Source organism: Sorex araneus, chromosome X (assembly GCF_027595985.1).
Source record: "Sorex araneus isolate mSorAra2 chromosome X, mSorAra2.pri, whole genome shotgun sequence".
Lineage (NCBI taxonomy): Eukaryota > Metazoa > Chordata > Mammalia > Eulipotyphla > Soricidae > Sorex > Sorex araneus.
In genome coordinates, this window is record NC_073313.1 from 1,212,003 (window position 1) to 1,228,874 (window position 16,872).

Genomic DNA, 16,872 nt, shown 5'->3' on the forward strand with positions numbered 1-16,872 from the left:
AAGAAATTTTCTTTTATTTGTTCTGGGTTGGTTGCTTTCACTTATTAACTCTTAATATTTTTATATATATATATATGCCTCCACATAAGATATTTTATTTTCTGTTGCTTTCTAATTAAGTTTATAACTTTAGTTTGAAATTATTTTTAATTTAGAAGCCAAAATTATTTATGCTTTGATGGTGATTCCCATACAGTAGGTGAAAAGGAGAATTTTTACATATGAAACTAAAGTAAAAAATATTAAGAAAGATTGATAAGAAAATCTTGAACAAAGGCTTGATTTATATAGGAGGTAGGGCAGAAAAACCTATTCTCTACCAACTGAGTATTTTTGTGAAGAAAACCATTGCCAAGAAGATTTTCAGGAAATTACACAAATTATGTTTAAAAAAACACTTGTTTAGTTGAGTTCTATGTTTAAATTGATTGAACAATACATGCTCTAAGAATTATATGACTCCGTGATGCTGAAAATGAGTAAAGTTCAGACTTTAAGTCAAATGTTCTATATGTTAATAGCAAATCTGAAGGCTGGTTTTATCATCTGGGGAAAGAAAGATAATTTCTTGACCATAATACTTGGACTTTAAAGGAGATAAGATACCTGAAGTCTTTACAAGTAGGATGTTCATTTTTATCCAAAACCAGGACTGCTAAGCGTGAAAGGATATGTTATCATTACTCTAAGACACAGGTGTGAACCAGAGTGTCTTAATTATGGTAAATACCCTGTTTGATAAATCCAACATCTACGTTGCTTTTGGTCTGGATATACGTACTGTATTTTTTTAAATTTTGATAGTAGATTATTTCTGTCCTTTGTTGTAAGCTGCATGCATTTTAATATAGTATTATATATTGTGTATATCAAAAGAGGAATATTAAATATTGTGTATATCAGAAGAGGAAGTTCTGACTAATATTTGGCCATGTTTCTTTTTTGAGTCTTCCCTGTGAAAGTGGAGTGAGGTTTGGTCAGTAGCCGCTTGGTAATCTCTCAAGGGGAAGATTCATTTGTCATTTTGTGTTTGAACTATTAATGGTTATGTGAATGCAAAGTTTATATTTTAGAAGTGCAATGTTAGCATACCACATACCACCCTATGTTTAAACATAATTTTTCTATCAATTTAAACATAGAGCTCAAATACGCACGTGCTTATTTTACTACACATTACCATACCACATCAAAACGCTAACAATCCTCTGACACTGTCCATAGAACCATCCATTCCTTCCTGCCCACCTGTATTCCTTAGTGTTGTTTGCTTTAGTCATGGTCTATTTCATTGCTTTGTTTCTTTCCATTCCACATATGGCTGAGGTGGTCTGGTATTTGTCTTTCTTTTTTGGATTTACTTTAGCTCAACTCCCTCTAGTTCCACCCTTGTAGAAAAATGCTGGACTTTTTTCACATTTAAATTATATTTAATATTTTATCTACCCAACTCCCTCAGATTGTTTCTAGATATTGGCCATTGTAAATTGAACTGCAATGAACACAGGAGCACATACATCTTCAGGAATTAGTGTTTTGTGTTTTGGGGATAGGGACTGAGGAATTGAAATGCTGGATCATATGGTCAGTCTGGTTTTGAGTTTTGAGATATGTCTACTGGGTTTCATAGGGGTTGACTCAGTTTACATTCCTACCAGTAGTGACTGAAGACTCCCATCATCAGTCATTTTCTCTCATACACTACAAATGACAACCCCCTTTAAGCTGCTGTTATCTTGAGCTTGCTTGAAGCCTTGCATGACCCATTTGCCCTAACAATGTTCCTGCTCCACCTTCAATTTTCAGTGACCCAACATTTCGTCCCTATGAGATTTCTCCCCATGTTCCCTCCTGGTGTTACACAATAGTTCTTAGATCAAAGGTTGTGATCGGAACAGAGATTCTTCTCTCTTCTGCAGCTTGAATTTCAGGCAGCTACTGAGCATATAAACCAGTGCCCTTGGCATTGCCAGCCTGCCTCTTCAATTAATTTCAGCTTGTATGATGGGATGGGTTTAGGCAGGATTCAGTTCACTGGCTTTCCCTCTGTGAGAATAAGATGTATGCGTGATATTCATCCAAAGTCCTGAACTCAAGCTGGTTTCCTTCCCCCTGCCCCAACACCACCACCACCAGGCAATTTTTGCTTTTATACCCATTTTAAATTCATTGAGTGCTTTATGCCAGGAGTCAGGGTTTTTCATTTTTCCCTCTTCTTTTATTAGTGACTTAGAGGTTAGCTTCAAGTGGAAGGAGGTTTCTTGCATTTGTCTCTGAGCTCATTTTGCTAATGTCCACTGAACCTCAAATATTTCTTTTAAGTCCTTCTGCATAGCAAACAGCACATGGAAATGAACACTGTGAGAAGTACTGATGAATCATGGATCTCCAGGGATGCACAACTCTGCTAGCTTATCCTTAACATTTAAGTGTTTATTCCAGACATGGTTCATCTTCCTCCTGTGCCCTGACCAAGGGGGAAAGGTCACGGAACCTATTTCTTTTCCGAGTGCCAGATTTTTCCATAAATCTCACTGACCAATAATGTCAGTTTTCTAACAGGTTCAAGAAAATTTATAATTGGTATTTTTCTGGCATCTAAGCAGCAGAAGAACCTATTTTTTAAACTTTTTAAAATAAATTTATTTATTTTTAATTAATGAATCACCATGAGGGTACAGTTACGGATTTATACACATCTGTGCTTATGCTTCCCCCATACAAAGTTCGGGAACCCATGCCTTCACCAGTGCCCATACTCCACCACCAGTAAACCCAGCATCCCTCCCATCCTCCCCAATCCCATCTCCCCCCACCCCACCCTGTCACTGTGGCAGGGCATTCCCTTCTGTTCTCTCCCTCTAATTAGCTATTGTGGTTTGCAATAAAGGTGTTGAGTGGCCACTGTGCTCAGTCTCTAGCCCTCATTCAGCCCGCAACTCCCTTCTCCCACATGGCCTTCGACTACATTATAGTTGGTGATCCCTTCTCTGAGTTGCCCTTTCCCCAGAATGTGAGGCCAGCCTCCTAGCCATGGAGTCAACCTCCTGGTAGTTGTTTCTACAATTCTTGGGTGTTACTCTCCCACTCTGTTATTCTATATGTCATAGATGAGTGCAATCTTTCTATGTCTGTCTCTCTCTTTCTGACTCATTTCACTTAGCATGAAACTTTTCATGCCGATCCACTTAAATAAAAAATTTGTGACCTCCTTTTTTTCTAAAAGCTGCATAGTATTCCATTGTATAGATGTACCAAAGTTTCCTCAACCAGTCATCCGTTCTAGGGCATTCGGGTTTTTTCCAGATTCTGGCTATTGTAAACAGTGCTGCAATGAACATACATGTGCATATGCCATTTCGATTATACTTTTTTTGCCTCTCTGAGATATATTCCCAGCAGTGGTGTTGCTGGGTCAAATGGGAGCTCAATTTCTAATTTTTTGAGAATCATCCATATTGTTTTCCAGAAGGGCTGAACCAGTCGGCATTCCCACCAGCAGTGTAGAAGGGTCCCTTTCTCGCCACATCCTCTCCAACAGCGGTTGCTTTTGTTCTTTTGGATGTGTGCTAGTCTCTGTGGTGTGAGGTGGTATCTCGTGGTTGTTTTGATCTGCATTTCTCTGATGATTAGTGATGTAGAGCACTTTTTCATGTGCCTTTTGGCCATTCGTATTTCTTCCTTGGTAAAGTTTCTGTTCATTTCTTCGCCCCATTTTTTGATGGGGTTGGATGTTTTCTTCTTGTAGAGTTCAACCAGTGCTTTATATACCATTGATATCAACCCCTTATCTGATGGGTATTGTGTAAATATCCTTTCCCATTCTGTGGATATTCTTTGGATTCTGGTCACTGTATCTTTTGCGGTGCAGAAACTTTTTTTTTTATATTTATTTATTTTTAATTAGAGAATCACCGTGAGGGTACAGTTACAGATTTATACACTTTTGTGCTTATACTTCCCTCATACAGAGTTTGGAACCCATCCCTTCACCAGTGCCCATTCTCCACCACCCGTAAACCCAGTGTCCCTCCCACCCTCCCCAATCCCATCTCCCCCCCACCCCACCCTGCCACTGTGGCAAGGCATTCCCTTCTGTTTTCTCTCTCTAATTAGCTGTTGTGGTTTGCAATAAAGGTGTTGAGTGGCCGCTGTGCTCAGTCTCTAGCCCTCATTCAGCTCGCAACTCCCTTCCCCCATATGGCCTTCGACTACAATGTAGTTGGTGATCGCTTCTCTGAGTTGACCTTTCCCCGGAACGTGAGGCCAGCCTCGAAGCCATGGAGTCAACCTCCTGGTACTTATTTCTACAGTTCTTGGGTGTTAGTCTCCCACTCTGTTATTCTATATACCATAGATGAGTGCAATCTTTCTATGTCTGTCTCTCTCTTTCTGACTCATTTCACTCAGCATGAAACTTTTCATGCCCATCCACTTGACTACAAAATTCTTGACCTCCTTTTTTCTAACAGCTGCATAGTATTCCATTGTATAGATGTACCAAAGTTTCCTCAACCAGTCATCCGTTCTGGGGCATTCGGGTTTTTTCCAGATTCTGGCTATTGTAAACAGTGCTGCGATGAACATACATGTGCAGATGTTGTTTCGATTGTACTTTTTTGCCTCTCTGGGATATATTCCCAGCAGTGGTATTGCTGGGTCAAATGGAAATTCAATATCTAATTTTTTGAGAGTCGTCCATATTGTTTTCCAGAAGGGCTGAACCAGTCGGCATTCCCACCAGCAGTGAAGAAGGGTCCCTTTCTCCCCACATCCTCTCCAACAGCGGTTGCTTTTGTTCTTTTGGATGTGCGCTAGTCTCTGTGGTGTGAGGTGGTATCTCGTGGTTGTTTTGATCTGCATCTCTCTGATGATTAGTGATGTAGAGCACTTTTTCATGTGCCTTTTGGCCATTCGTATTTCTTCCTTGGTAAAGTTTCTGTTCATTTCTTCGCCCCATTTTTTGATGGGGTTGGATGTTTTCTTCTTGTAGAGTTCAACCAGTGCTTTATATACCATTGATATCAACCCCTTATCTGATGGGTATTGTGTAAATATCCTTTCCCATTCTGTGGATAGTCTTTGGATTCTGGTCACTGTGTCTTTTGCGGTGCAGAAACTTTTTAGTTTAATGTAGTCCCATTTGTTGATCTCTGTTTTTACTAGATTGCTTAGTTCTGTGTCACCTTTGAAGATACCTTTATCTTCAGTATCGTGGATGGTTTTGCCGACCTTGTCTTCAATGTACCTTACGGTTTGTGGTCTGATGTTGAGGTCTTTAATCCATTTTGATCTGACTTTTGTGCATGGTGTCAGGTCAAGGTCTATGCCCATTTTTTTGCATGTGGTTGTCCAGTTGTGCCAGCACCATTTGTTAAAGAGGCTTTCCTTGCTCCACTTCACATCTCTTGCTCCCTTATCAAAGATTAGATGATCATACATTTGGGGTTGTGTGTAAGGGTATTCCACCCTGTTCCATTGGTCTACGGCTCTGCCTTTGTTCCAGTACCATGCTGTTTTAATTGTTACTGCTTTGAGTAAAGATTGAGGTTGGGGAGGGTGATGCCTCCCATCGTCTTTTTCCCATGAATTGTTTTAGCTAACCTTGGACGTTTGTTGTTCCATATGAATTTTAAGATTGCTTGATCCATTTCTTTGAAGAATGTCATGGGTATACTTATAGGGATCGCGTTGAATCTGTATAATGCTTTGGGGAGTATTGCCATTTTGACAACATTGATTCTCCCTATCCACGAGCAGGGTATATGTTTCCATTTCCTCATGTCCTCTTTGATTTCATGGAGTAGCGTTTTGTAGTTTTCTTTGTAGAGGTCTTTTACTTCCTTGGTTAAGCTGATTCCGAGGTACTTGATTTTCTGGGGCACGATTGTGAATGGGGTTGCTTTTTTTATGTCCCTTTCCTCTGCCTCATTGTTTGCATATATGAAGGCCATGGATTTTTTGGGTATTGATTTTGTAGCCTGCAACTATACTGTATAAGTCTATTGTTTCTAAGAGTTTCTTAGTAGAGGTTTTAGGCTTCTCTAGATATAGTATCATATCGTCTGCAAATAGTGAGAGTTTGATTTCTTCCTTTCCTATCTGGATGCCCTTAATCTCTTTTTCTTGTCTAATAACTATCGCAAGTACTTCCAGTACTATATTGAAGAGGAGTGGTGAGAGTGGGCATCCTTGTCTTGTGCCTGATCTCAGAGGAAAGGCCCTTAGTTTTTCCCCGTTGAGGATAATGCTTGCCGTAGGCTTGTGATAGATGGCTTCGACTATCTTGAGGAAAGTTCCTCCAAACCCCATTTTGGCGAGTGTTTTCATCATGAAAGGATGTTGGATCTTGTCAAATGCTTTCTCTGCATCTATTGATATGATCATATGGTTTTTATCTTTGTTTTTATTGATATGGTGGATTATGTTGATTGATTTCCGAATGTTAAACCATCCTTGCATCCCCGGGATGAATCCCACTTCGTCGTGATGTATGATCTTTTTGATGAGTTGTTGGATCCTATTTGCCAGTATTTTGTTGAGGATCTTCGCATCGGTGTTCATCAGGGATATTGGTTTGTAATTTTCTTTCTTAGTGGTGTCTTTGTTTGCTTTTGGTATTAGGGAGATGTGTGCTTCATAGAAACTGTTTGGGAGATTTCCTGTTTTTTCAATTTCCTGGAAAAGTTTGAGGAAAACAGGCAGCAGGTCTTCTTTCAATGTTTGGAAGAATTCGCCAGTGAAACCATCTGGGCCTGGGCTTTTGTTTTTGGGGAGGTTTTTGATCACAGTTTCAATTTCCTTAACATTGATGGGTCTATTCAGGTATTCCAAGTCTTCTTTGTTCAGTCTTGGGAGATTGTAGGAATCGAGGAATCCATCCATTTCTTTTAGGTTCTCCTGTTCTGTGGCATATAGACTTTCTAAGTAGTCTCTAATGATCTTTTGAATCTCACTGGTTTCTGTTATGATGTCCCCCTTTTCATTTCTGATTCGATTTATTAGGGTTCTTTCTCTTTCTTTCTTTGTGAGTCTTGCTAGCGGTTTATCAATCTTGTTTATTTTCTCGAAGAACCAGCTCTTTGTTTCATTGATCTTTCGGATTGTCTTTTTGGTTTCCATGTCATTAATTTCTGCTCTAATTTTTATTATTTCTTTCCTTCGATCTGGTTTGGGTTCCTTTTTCTGGTCCTTTTCTAAGGTCTTGAGTCGTGAAGTCAGGCTGTCTATGTGGGCCCTTTCTTCCTTCCTGAGGAATGCTTGGAGAGCTATAAATTTTCCCCTTAACACGGCTTTAGCTGCGTCCCATAGGTTTTGGCAGCTCGTGTCTTCATTCTCATTTGTTTCTAAGTATTTTTTGATTTCTTCCTTGATTTCCTTCCTGATCCACTCATTGTTCAACATTGAATTGTTTAATTTCCAAGTGTTTGACTTCATTCTCCGTGTCAGTGAGTGGTTAGCTTCTATCTTCAGCGCATCGTGGTCTGAAAAGATGGTTGATACAATTTCTATTTTTCCGATTCTATTGAGGTATGTTCTGGGGCCCAGTACATGATCTATTTTAGAAAATGTTCCGTGTGCAGTGGAAAAGAATGTGTATTCTTTCTTTGGGGGGTGTAAGACCCTGTATAGATCTATTAGGCCTCTCTCTTCAATTTCTTCTTTCAGAGTCAGTGTTTCCTTGTTGAGTTTTGTTCTTGTCGATCTATCTAGAGGCGATAAGGCCATATTGAAGTCTCCGACTACTATTGTGCTGTTAGTGATGTCCTCTTTGAAGTCTGCTAGGAGTTGTTTTAAATATTTAGCTGGTCGCTGATTAGGTGCATATATGTTTAAGAGTGTGATTTCTTCCTGTTGTACATATCCCTTGATAAACAGAAAATGACCTTCGCTGTCCCTTTTAATCTTTTTCAACCTGAAATCTATGTTGTCGGATATTAGGATGGCTACTCCAGCTTTTGTACGGGGGTTGTTTGCTTGCAGGATTGTTTTCCATCCTTTGACTTTGAGTCTATGTTTACTCTGTTCGTTCAGGTGTGTTTCTTCCACGCAGCAGAATGATGGGTTTAATTTCTGGATCCATTTTGCCACTCTGTGTCTCTTTATGGGTGCATTTAGGCCGTTCATGTCACCTACTTTTATGACAGGAGTTGAGGGCCACAGCCGGCTCTACCAAGGGCTTCTGCTTGACACTGCTCAGGCATCTCTCCTGGCATTGTTGGGGGTACAAAATTCAGAATTGAAGAGGGCACATCCAGGACAGCTCTTACCCCTTGGAATTTCATTCCAACCCTTAACAACATAATTTAAAAATTTTTTTCTTAATTGAATCACTGTAGGATTGACCCTCACAAAGCTGTTCATGATTGGGTTTCAGTCATACAGTGTTCTAACCCCCGTCCCTCCACCAGTACACATTTCAGTGTTCCCAGTTTCCCTCCTGCCACCTCCTAGCCTGCCTCTACGGCAGGCACTTCCTGTCTCTCTCTTTCTCTTTCTCTCTCCCTCTCTCTCTCCCTTCCCCCCCTCACCGAATCTGGGTGCACAGTTGCACTGTACACAGTGTTTTGCCTTTTTTTCTGATTCATTTCTATGTTTTGTTACAGTTGTTATTCTCTTCTGTGTTGGAAAGCTTCTTCTTTTTTTAACTAAATCACCATGACATATATGTACAGACTTACAAACTTTCATGATTATACTTCAGTTATACAACGATGGAGTACCCACCCCTCCACCAGTGCCCATTCTCCACCACCAATGTTCCCAGTATCCCTCCCGGCACCCCTACCTCTTCCCACCCTCTGCCTCTGTGGCAGGTGCATCCCCTCCTACTCTCTCTCTCCCTTTGGGGGTTATGGTTTGCACTACAGGTACTAAGAGGTTATGTTTTGTCCTTAGTCTACTTTCAGCACGCATCTCCCATCCCAAGTGATCTGTCCAACCATCATTTACTTAGTGGTCCTTTCTCTGTCCCAGCTGCATTTGCCCCCAGCATGTGAGACCAGATTCCAAGCTGTGATGTGATCCTACTGGCCCTTGTATCTACTGTCCTTGGGAGTTAAATATGTTGGAGAGCTTCTATGGACTCTATGGGTATCGGAAACGAAGGTCTCCTGGACTTAGAAGTGGCCATAAAGACTGCAAGAATAAATGCTCCCCGTGTGTGTGTGGGGGGGGTATCTGCAACCTTAAGCAGCATTATATTGCCAGGGCAAATCACCGCATAACCAGGGAGTATGGCTGAAAGGGGATCCCTGGGTCCCCATTACTGGAACATCACAAGGAATAAAAGAGAGAACAGCATGTCAGGTCACCAGGCTGTCTTTAGCAAGGGTTCTGATTTATTTATTTATTTTTGTCAGACATCTGAGAACAAGCTTGTTTTCGGTCTCCAGGTTCTTCTAAGTGCCAAAGCCCCCAGACAGAGACATGTATGTTAAAAAAAGAAAAAAGATGGGGGGGGAGATAAGTACAATCACTAAGGAAGAGCACTGTGGCTGCCAGTGGCCACGTCTGTTTTGTTCACTGTTTCCTGCCACTCTGAGAGGAAACAGCGGTGCGTGGTGCAGGAGCCCAGGCCAGTGAGGTCACTGCCCCCGCATGGTTGGAAGGAGCCACACTGACCCCTGCTCCAGGAAGCTGTGGCCACAGAGTGGGCAAAAGGATGTGTGGTGCTTCCAATGTAGCTGACCCTTGTCCCGATGGGAAACAAGGGAAGGAGTAGAGGGGGGGCGGCCAGAGGTGGACACAGAACCCACACAGCCACAGGGGTGTGGCCCCTGCATCACAGATTTTCAGTCACAAAGAGCAGAGGTCAAAGAATAGTCTGGAAGCAACACAATGAAGAGAGGCCACTCTCCAGTGTGCCCTTTCACAGCGGAGAGAGGATGAGTTCATTTGTCCTTTCTTGTGGTAGAGAATGAGCAGCCAGTTTCCCCCGGAGCTGGCCGGGGTGCAGAGGCCAGTCTTCCTCCCCGCCCCTGATCCTGTGTGCCGTGTTTGTGTGGATGTGTACCAAGGGGACTCTCAGCCTGCCTTCAGTGATGCGGATCTGCTCTGACAAGAAACACCGGGGAGAGGATCGTGGGTCACTTCTGCAAGGACTGTTGGTGGTGCTGATGTGTATGCACATGTGTGTGCATGTGTGTGTGGCTGTGTTGTTCCTGTGTGTGTCTGTGTGTGCCCATGTGTGTGTGTGTGTGTTTGACTGTGTGTCTATGTGTTCCTATGTATGTGACTGTGTGTTCCTGTGTATGTGCCTGTGTGTTCATGTGCCTGTATGTGCTGGTGCGTGTTTGTGTGTGCCTGTGTTTGTATGTGTGTATGCCTGTGTGTGCATGTATGTATGGCTGTGTGTGCATGTGTGTGCATGTGTCTATGCCTGTTTGTGCATGTGTGTGCATATGTATATGCCTGTGTCTGCACATGTGTGCATGCGTGTGTGCCTGTGTGTTCATCTGTGTATGCATGTGTGAGACACATGTAGTGCCAGGGACTCATCTGTGGCCAGCCACATGGAAATGCCTTTATCCATCTCCCATTTGGCTTAGTAGGAGACATTGCAGGCACCCCCAAACCAACCAGCACGCATCTTCTTGGCCACAGAGGTGGTTTAACTGCCTTTTGAAAGTGGGGAGAAGCCAATTCCCCCGGGAGCCATTGCAGGTCTACACAGGTGTGTGCCTGAGGGCAGGTTGGGGGGCATGGCAGGGTGGGAGTGGGGACCTGGCCCCGTGTGGCATGGCTGATGTGCTGATGTTCCTCTGTGAGCAGTCAGAGCGGTTCCCAGCATGCCCGTGGTGTGGAGGTCTGTGCCGGCCTCTCCTACCGCTGAGCAGCTGGACTGAGCTGGGAGCACGAAGTCTGTACCTTCAGCGGGCCCTGCTCTGGGGCCCTGGTGAGGGGGAGGGTATGGCTGGGAGGAAAAGGGGGCGGCATCTCAGCCCTGTGCCTCCCCCACGCAGCTCTGCGCCACCCGAAGGAGGCCTTGGTGATGGCGGGGTACCGCCAACTCTGAACTGGTTCTTATATAGTCCCCAAGCTAGAGAACTGCCTCGCCTTTTTAGGAGGGGGCTTTGACTGCCCTGCAGTCCATGCTGATGCTATTAAGTGGAAATCTGATATCTTTGTGGGTTGATCTTGGCCCCTCTCACAAGAAAAAAGTATTGCTGCCCAACGGCTAGTGCAGGATCAGCTGGAGTTGGGACATATTGAACCTTCTGATTTACCATGGAATTCCCCTATATTTGTTATTTAGAAAAAAATCAAGGAAGTGGAGGCTGTTACAAGACTTTGAAGAAGTTAATTAATCTAAGGGAACACCTGCAAGCTTTCCAGTCTGGCTTACCTATGTGCTCTGCCATGTCAGCCAATACTTGTACAATTATTTTTGATCTAAAAGATTGTTTCTACTACAACATCCAAAAGGAGAGAGAACAAAGGGGATGCCCTGTCACAGAGGCAGGGTCGGGTGGTGGGGGTTGGGGTGGGGGTGATGAGAGGGATACTGGGATCATTGGTGGAGGTGAATGGGCACTAGTGGAGGGATGGGTAAATGATCACTCTATGAGTCAAATGCAAACACAAAACTTCATAAGTTAGTAACTGTACATCACAGTGATTCTCCAATAAAAATATTTAAAAATAAATAAATAAAAGATCGTTTCTATACGATCCCTTCCTTTCTGGCAGATTGTCCTTGTTTTGCTCTTACTGTTCCTAAAACAAATTTTAAAGAACCTATGAAGAGATATCAATGGAGAGTTTTGCCTCAGGGAACGGCCAATAGATCCACCTTATGCAAAAAGTTTGTAGCACAGGCTATACAACCAGAAAGCAATATCCAGCTAGTTATATTATTCAGTATATGGATGATATATTAATTGTCCATACCGATGAAGATCAATTATTAACTACTTTTAAAAACTTGACAATTGCTTTAACTCAAGCTGGGCTTTTTATTTTGTCTGAGAAAGTACAATGCAAGGAGGAGCCTTATTCTGGTTTGCGTTATCAGTTATTTACAGATAAGGTTAAAATGCAAAACTTAAGCCTTAGAAAAGACAGTTTATGGACTCTGACTTCCAAAAACTTCTAGGGAAAATTATCTCGATTAGGCCTTCCTTGTGTTTAGCATGCTTAAGCCATTGTTTGATATACTTAAAGGAGATTCAGATCCCAGTTCTTCTCAGACATTAAGCAGTGTGGTGCACCATGAACCCTGCAAACTGCCATCCTATAACAAACCTGAACTCTTTTCATTGTGCTTACGTGTACACACACACACATACACACACACATCCGGCAGCAATCCTGAACTCTTTCCATTGTGTAATTGTGTACACACACACACAGAAACACACACGCCCCGGGTGCCAGTGTGTCGCTGCAGCCGCGTGCCCAGAGCAGGTGCCTGGAGCTCCCCGGGGTGCAGGGGCCGCCGGCCCGTCTGCGGAGCCCTGGGGTCCGGGGCGTGCGCCCTAAGCCCCCGGCCTTACGCGGCACCGAGGCCGGGTGACGGGCCCGCCTCCCCGCTACTGCCTGGAGCCCATCCGGCCCACCTGGGGACCCGACTCCCTTTCCCAGCCGAACACCCCTTGCTTCGGGCTCCGGGCCGCCGGGCTGCCACTCAACCGCGCCCCGCCTATCGGAGCGCCCGGGCCCCGCACGGCCCGCCTCTCGCTCCGCTCGACCAATAGGAGCGCGGCTCGCTTCCATACCTCCCGCCCCTTTGCGGTCCGCCTCCGTGCCCGGAACCGGAAGACGGGGCCCGGCCTCTCCGCGAGGCCCCGCCTCTCCGCGCAGCGCGCCTCCTGGGAAGGTCCAGAGGGAACAGGTGTGGGGGCGGGGACATGGCCAGGAGACACCGCCCCACGAGACTTTGTGACGAACTCAGGCTGCGCGGCCCCGCCCAGGAAGGTAGGAGCGGGGCCCGGGTCTCGTTTGTGACGTCATCGCCACTGGCTCGGCCGCGCCCCGGAAGTGGTTGCCCCCGCTGGCCGGCGACCCCGGAAGTTGTTCCCTGCGCCGGTTTCCCTGTTGCCCCTGGCAGCCGGAGCACACACTGAGCGGCTGCGCCCCCTGCCGGAGGGTGAGCGCGCCCCGCCCGCAGGATGCTGGCTGGCCCCGGGCCCAGGTACTGCCCCGCGCCGGTGACGTTGGAGCCCGGGAGGCGGGCGGGGGCGGGGCGGGATGCACTAAGGAGGCCGCCCAGCAGCATCCTTGCATCCCCGCATCCGTGCATCCCTGCACCCCTGCACCCCAGCATCCCAGCCCCAGGTGCTAGCTAGCCCACGCGGGTACCAAGCAGAGCCGTAAACGCAGCGCACTTCGGAGTCTCGAGGTGAAAAGACGTAGATGGAAACGAGAAGGGGCGTCCGATTCTGTTTTATTCGAGATGGAAACGAGGAGGGACGTGTGAATCTACTTTATTCCATCCAGTAGGGTTGATTTTCTGATGGATGCAGGGCAAAACGGGATACGGTCCTCATTCTACTGGCTCTGAGCATGTTCTGATCCTTACCATTTGCCAGTCCTTAAAGGTTTGGTGGGAATCACCCGGAGGGAACCCCATTTCTCACGCGCCTGGGGGTCAGTGAGCAGATGAGGCAGGACGGAGGGTCTGTGTTGGTTGGCATGTCCCAGCTCTCCAGTATTTTCAGGAATGAAAGTTGGGAGTCCTGAGGACGCTGAGACTCAGAGTTGGAAAGTAGAGAGCCTCAGTTTATTAACCTATTAGCTAATGGGCTCCTTTATTAGAAAGGAGGAAGAGAAAACAAAGGGAGAGGGAGGACTACTCTGGTGATGAGTTGTGTGGTGTTGGAATTATGTGCATGTGTAAACAGGACTCCTAGTGTGGGAAACCACAGAATTTCAATGAAAACATTTTAAACTAAAAGCCTAAGTACCAAAGGAAAAAAAGTAGAAGAGAAAAAGGAGAGAAACTCCCCAGGTGGGAAGGAATGTAGTTTATGTTGTGGGGTTCATAGGGAAACTGGTGCAGACTTTAGAGATAAGGGGGGTTTCCTGCAGACCCTTTGAGATGGGAATTGGGTTCTTGGCAGATCCCTGTCAGGCTATTCGCCCTAGGTCTCGCCCATTATCTCAGCATCCATGGAGCCCCAGCTCTGGGGCAGAATGTTTGGATGGACCTTGGCTAACTCCCAGTTGATCAGAAAAAGGCCTGGGATTTGCGTGAAGTCAGAAATGTAGGATGCGCCTGCCCTGCCCGGGCCTGCTCCCTGCGGCTGGAGCAGACACTGAGGTGCTCTCAGCAGCGCTGTGCAGGGAGGGAAGCGGGTCTCAGTGCAGGGAAGGTCGTTCTGGTGGTGCTGGAACAGCCGTATGATGGACAACTCTAAATCAGGGTGTTTTTCATAGAACATTGTTTTTAGAATGTATGTGGAGTGGAGATAGCTAAAATGGAGCTACATACAGCCGCTGAGGACGGGAAACTGAGGCTTCCTCCTGCCCTCACTCACCCCAGGACCCTTTCCTTCATGTTCCAGGTGCCGTGCTGGGTCGCCATGGCAGGCACAGATCCGGAACTCAGAAGGCGGGAAGACGGGGCCGGAGTGGGTCCTGGTCTCAGCAGAGACCACCTGTCTACCTGCTGGTGAGTGATGACTCCCTGCCAGATTCCACTCTCAGGGCGCTGTCTGGAAAGCTCGAGAGTTTTAAAATTCCTTTTGGCTGGGGCTGGAGCTATAGCACAGCGGGTAGGGCGTTTGCCTTGCACGCAGCCGACCTGAGTTAAATTCCCAGCATCCTATATGCTCAGCATTCCCTGAGCATCGCCACGAATAGTTCCTGAGTGCAGAGCCAGGAGTAACCCCCGTGCATCGCCAGGTGTGACGCAAAAAGCAAAAAAAATTCCTTTTGGCTTTTGGGCTTACTCCTGGCTCTGTGCTCAGGCTGTTTCACCAGGAAATCCACAGGCGAAGATGCCGCAGCGGGAATTAACCCCAAGAAGAGGAAGCAACTCTGATCCATCACAGCAGCTGTTTGCAGGACAGGGAGTGGCGGCCCGGTCAGGAGGCTTTAATAACGCTATTCTCTGTGACTTCAGAAGCTGCAGGCACCGGGTTCTGGGCTCGGTGTCCTCCGACAGCATCCTGAAAAGTCAGTGTGGGGGCAGCAGGTTGTGGCTTGGCTCAGGATTCGAGGTTAGCAGCACGCTGCTGTCCCCTGAGCTCAAGGTGCCTCCAAATTCTCCTTTCGGCCTCTCCAGGGGTCTTTAATCTCAGCTCCCCGACAAGGGATTACGCGGGGTGGGACAGTGATGTCGGAGCACCCCACTTAGGTGAGACTTGTGTGAAGCGGGGAGGAGAGACACAAATGGTCAATTTCTCCCCATCCGCCTCTGGCCCGGGGACCCAGGGTCGCTGGGTTCTTGTCTCACCTAGCAGAAAAGGATTTCAGGAGTAGAGCAGTAGTGAAGTGAAACAGGTTTTATTTGGCAGGTTTCGAAGAGGGGGGAAGGAGAGAAAGTGGTAGAGAGGGGAGAGGAACGCGCTCAAGAGAGAACCGTGGGCTTCTCCAGAGGCAGGGATGGCCTACACATACCCCAGCAGGAGACTTGGAAGGATCAGAGGCCAACCCGCAAGAGGGGAGATGCGGGCGACACAGATGCCCGGCCACATGGGCAAAAGCGGCACATGTGGCCCTCCCTTTGCTCAAGATGGCTTTCATAGGGGTTTTTCCAGCCTGGCCCCACCTGGGGCTTCTACCCAGGTAAGAGTCTGTCACTAGGGAGGTTGCCAAGGGGGTGGGCTTGGGAGTGAGGATGGTCTTCTTGGAAATCCCTTTCCTGGCTTTTGTTCCTGCTGCAGCTTCTCCAGCAGGGGGGGTCCAGCCTGCTCCAGGTCTGTTGCTGGCCACCCCCCCCTGTGCTGTCTCTCAGGCCTGCAGTGCTGCTGTGCCCCCCAGGTGAGCAGCTGACAGCCACTCATGCTCTTTCCTGTCTCAGCCCCCGAAAGAAACAGGAATCCACATAGACATTTATCTCTGTGTAGTGCTTAGAGAACTGAGGCCTCTCTCTCTCTCTGTCTCTCTGCCTCTGTCTCTCTCTCTCTCCCTCTCCCTCTCTTTCTGTTCTCTGTTTCTCCATCCTTTTGGACATTAGGCTTTGCAGTACAGGGGCCGGAAGGTCATCATGCACATCCCTTTCCCTCCTTTCAACACCTGGTCCTTGTCAGAGTGACCATCTCCAGCTCTCATTGTTATACTGGTCCCTTCTCTGTCCTCACTGCCCCTCGCCCCAACACACTTGGGCGAGCTTACCACCACCGAGCCTCCTCCCGGCCCTGTTGGTGTGTGCCATACCCCCCTGGCCGCGCCCCAGCTCACGTGCTTCTCCTTCTTGGCCAGGAGTCTGGATCCATCAAGAGCAGCGGCCCAGGAGCTGGTCAGCAGTCGGAGACTCGCCCGGGGGACAGGCCGGGTAGACACCGCGTGGGGACCTCTGTGGGGACTCCAGCCAGGTGAGTACACCGGCGAGCACCACACGGGTCAGGGACTCGGAAACTCGGCGCCTGCTCTACACACGGTCCCAGGGCTGGTCTGTGCGTGCTGTCGGGGCACTGGCCTGTGGCCTGGATTGCCCTGGTGTCCGCAGAGGGCCCGGCTCCAGCGCTGTGTCCGTGCTAGGCTGCTTAGCCTCTCTGGTTCAAACACCTGGCCGGTGCATTGTGGGTGCTGCTGCCACCTGAGTCACAGAGAAGGTCCTTGACACTGTGGAACATGTCAGGAGTGTGGAGTGTTTGTTCAGAGAAACACCCACGGTTGTGTCTTATCATCTGCGGCCGTAACAGGGTTCATGGTGAGTTTGCCAGGTAGGAATAATGAAATGATTGTCATTCATTAGTAAGGAAA

At 46.9% G+C, this 16,872-nt stretch overlaps 1 protein-coding gene across 1 annotated transcript in view; it reads right to left on the reverse strand.

Annotated features, from left to right (window-relative positions):
• PNPLA4 (patatin like phospholipase domain containing 4) overlaps positions 1-12,795 on the reverse strand; it is a 151,168-nt gene extending 138,373 nt beyond the window's left edge. The window contains exon 1 of the mRNA XM_055121510.1: positions 12,720-12,795. The gene's annotated coding sequence lies outside the window, so the exon portion shown is untranslated. The remainder of the gene's footprint in view (positions 1-12,719) is intronic.
• Positions 12,796-16,872: the final 4,077 nt, after the last annotated feature.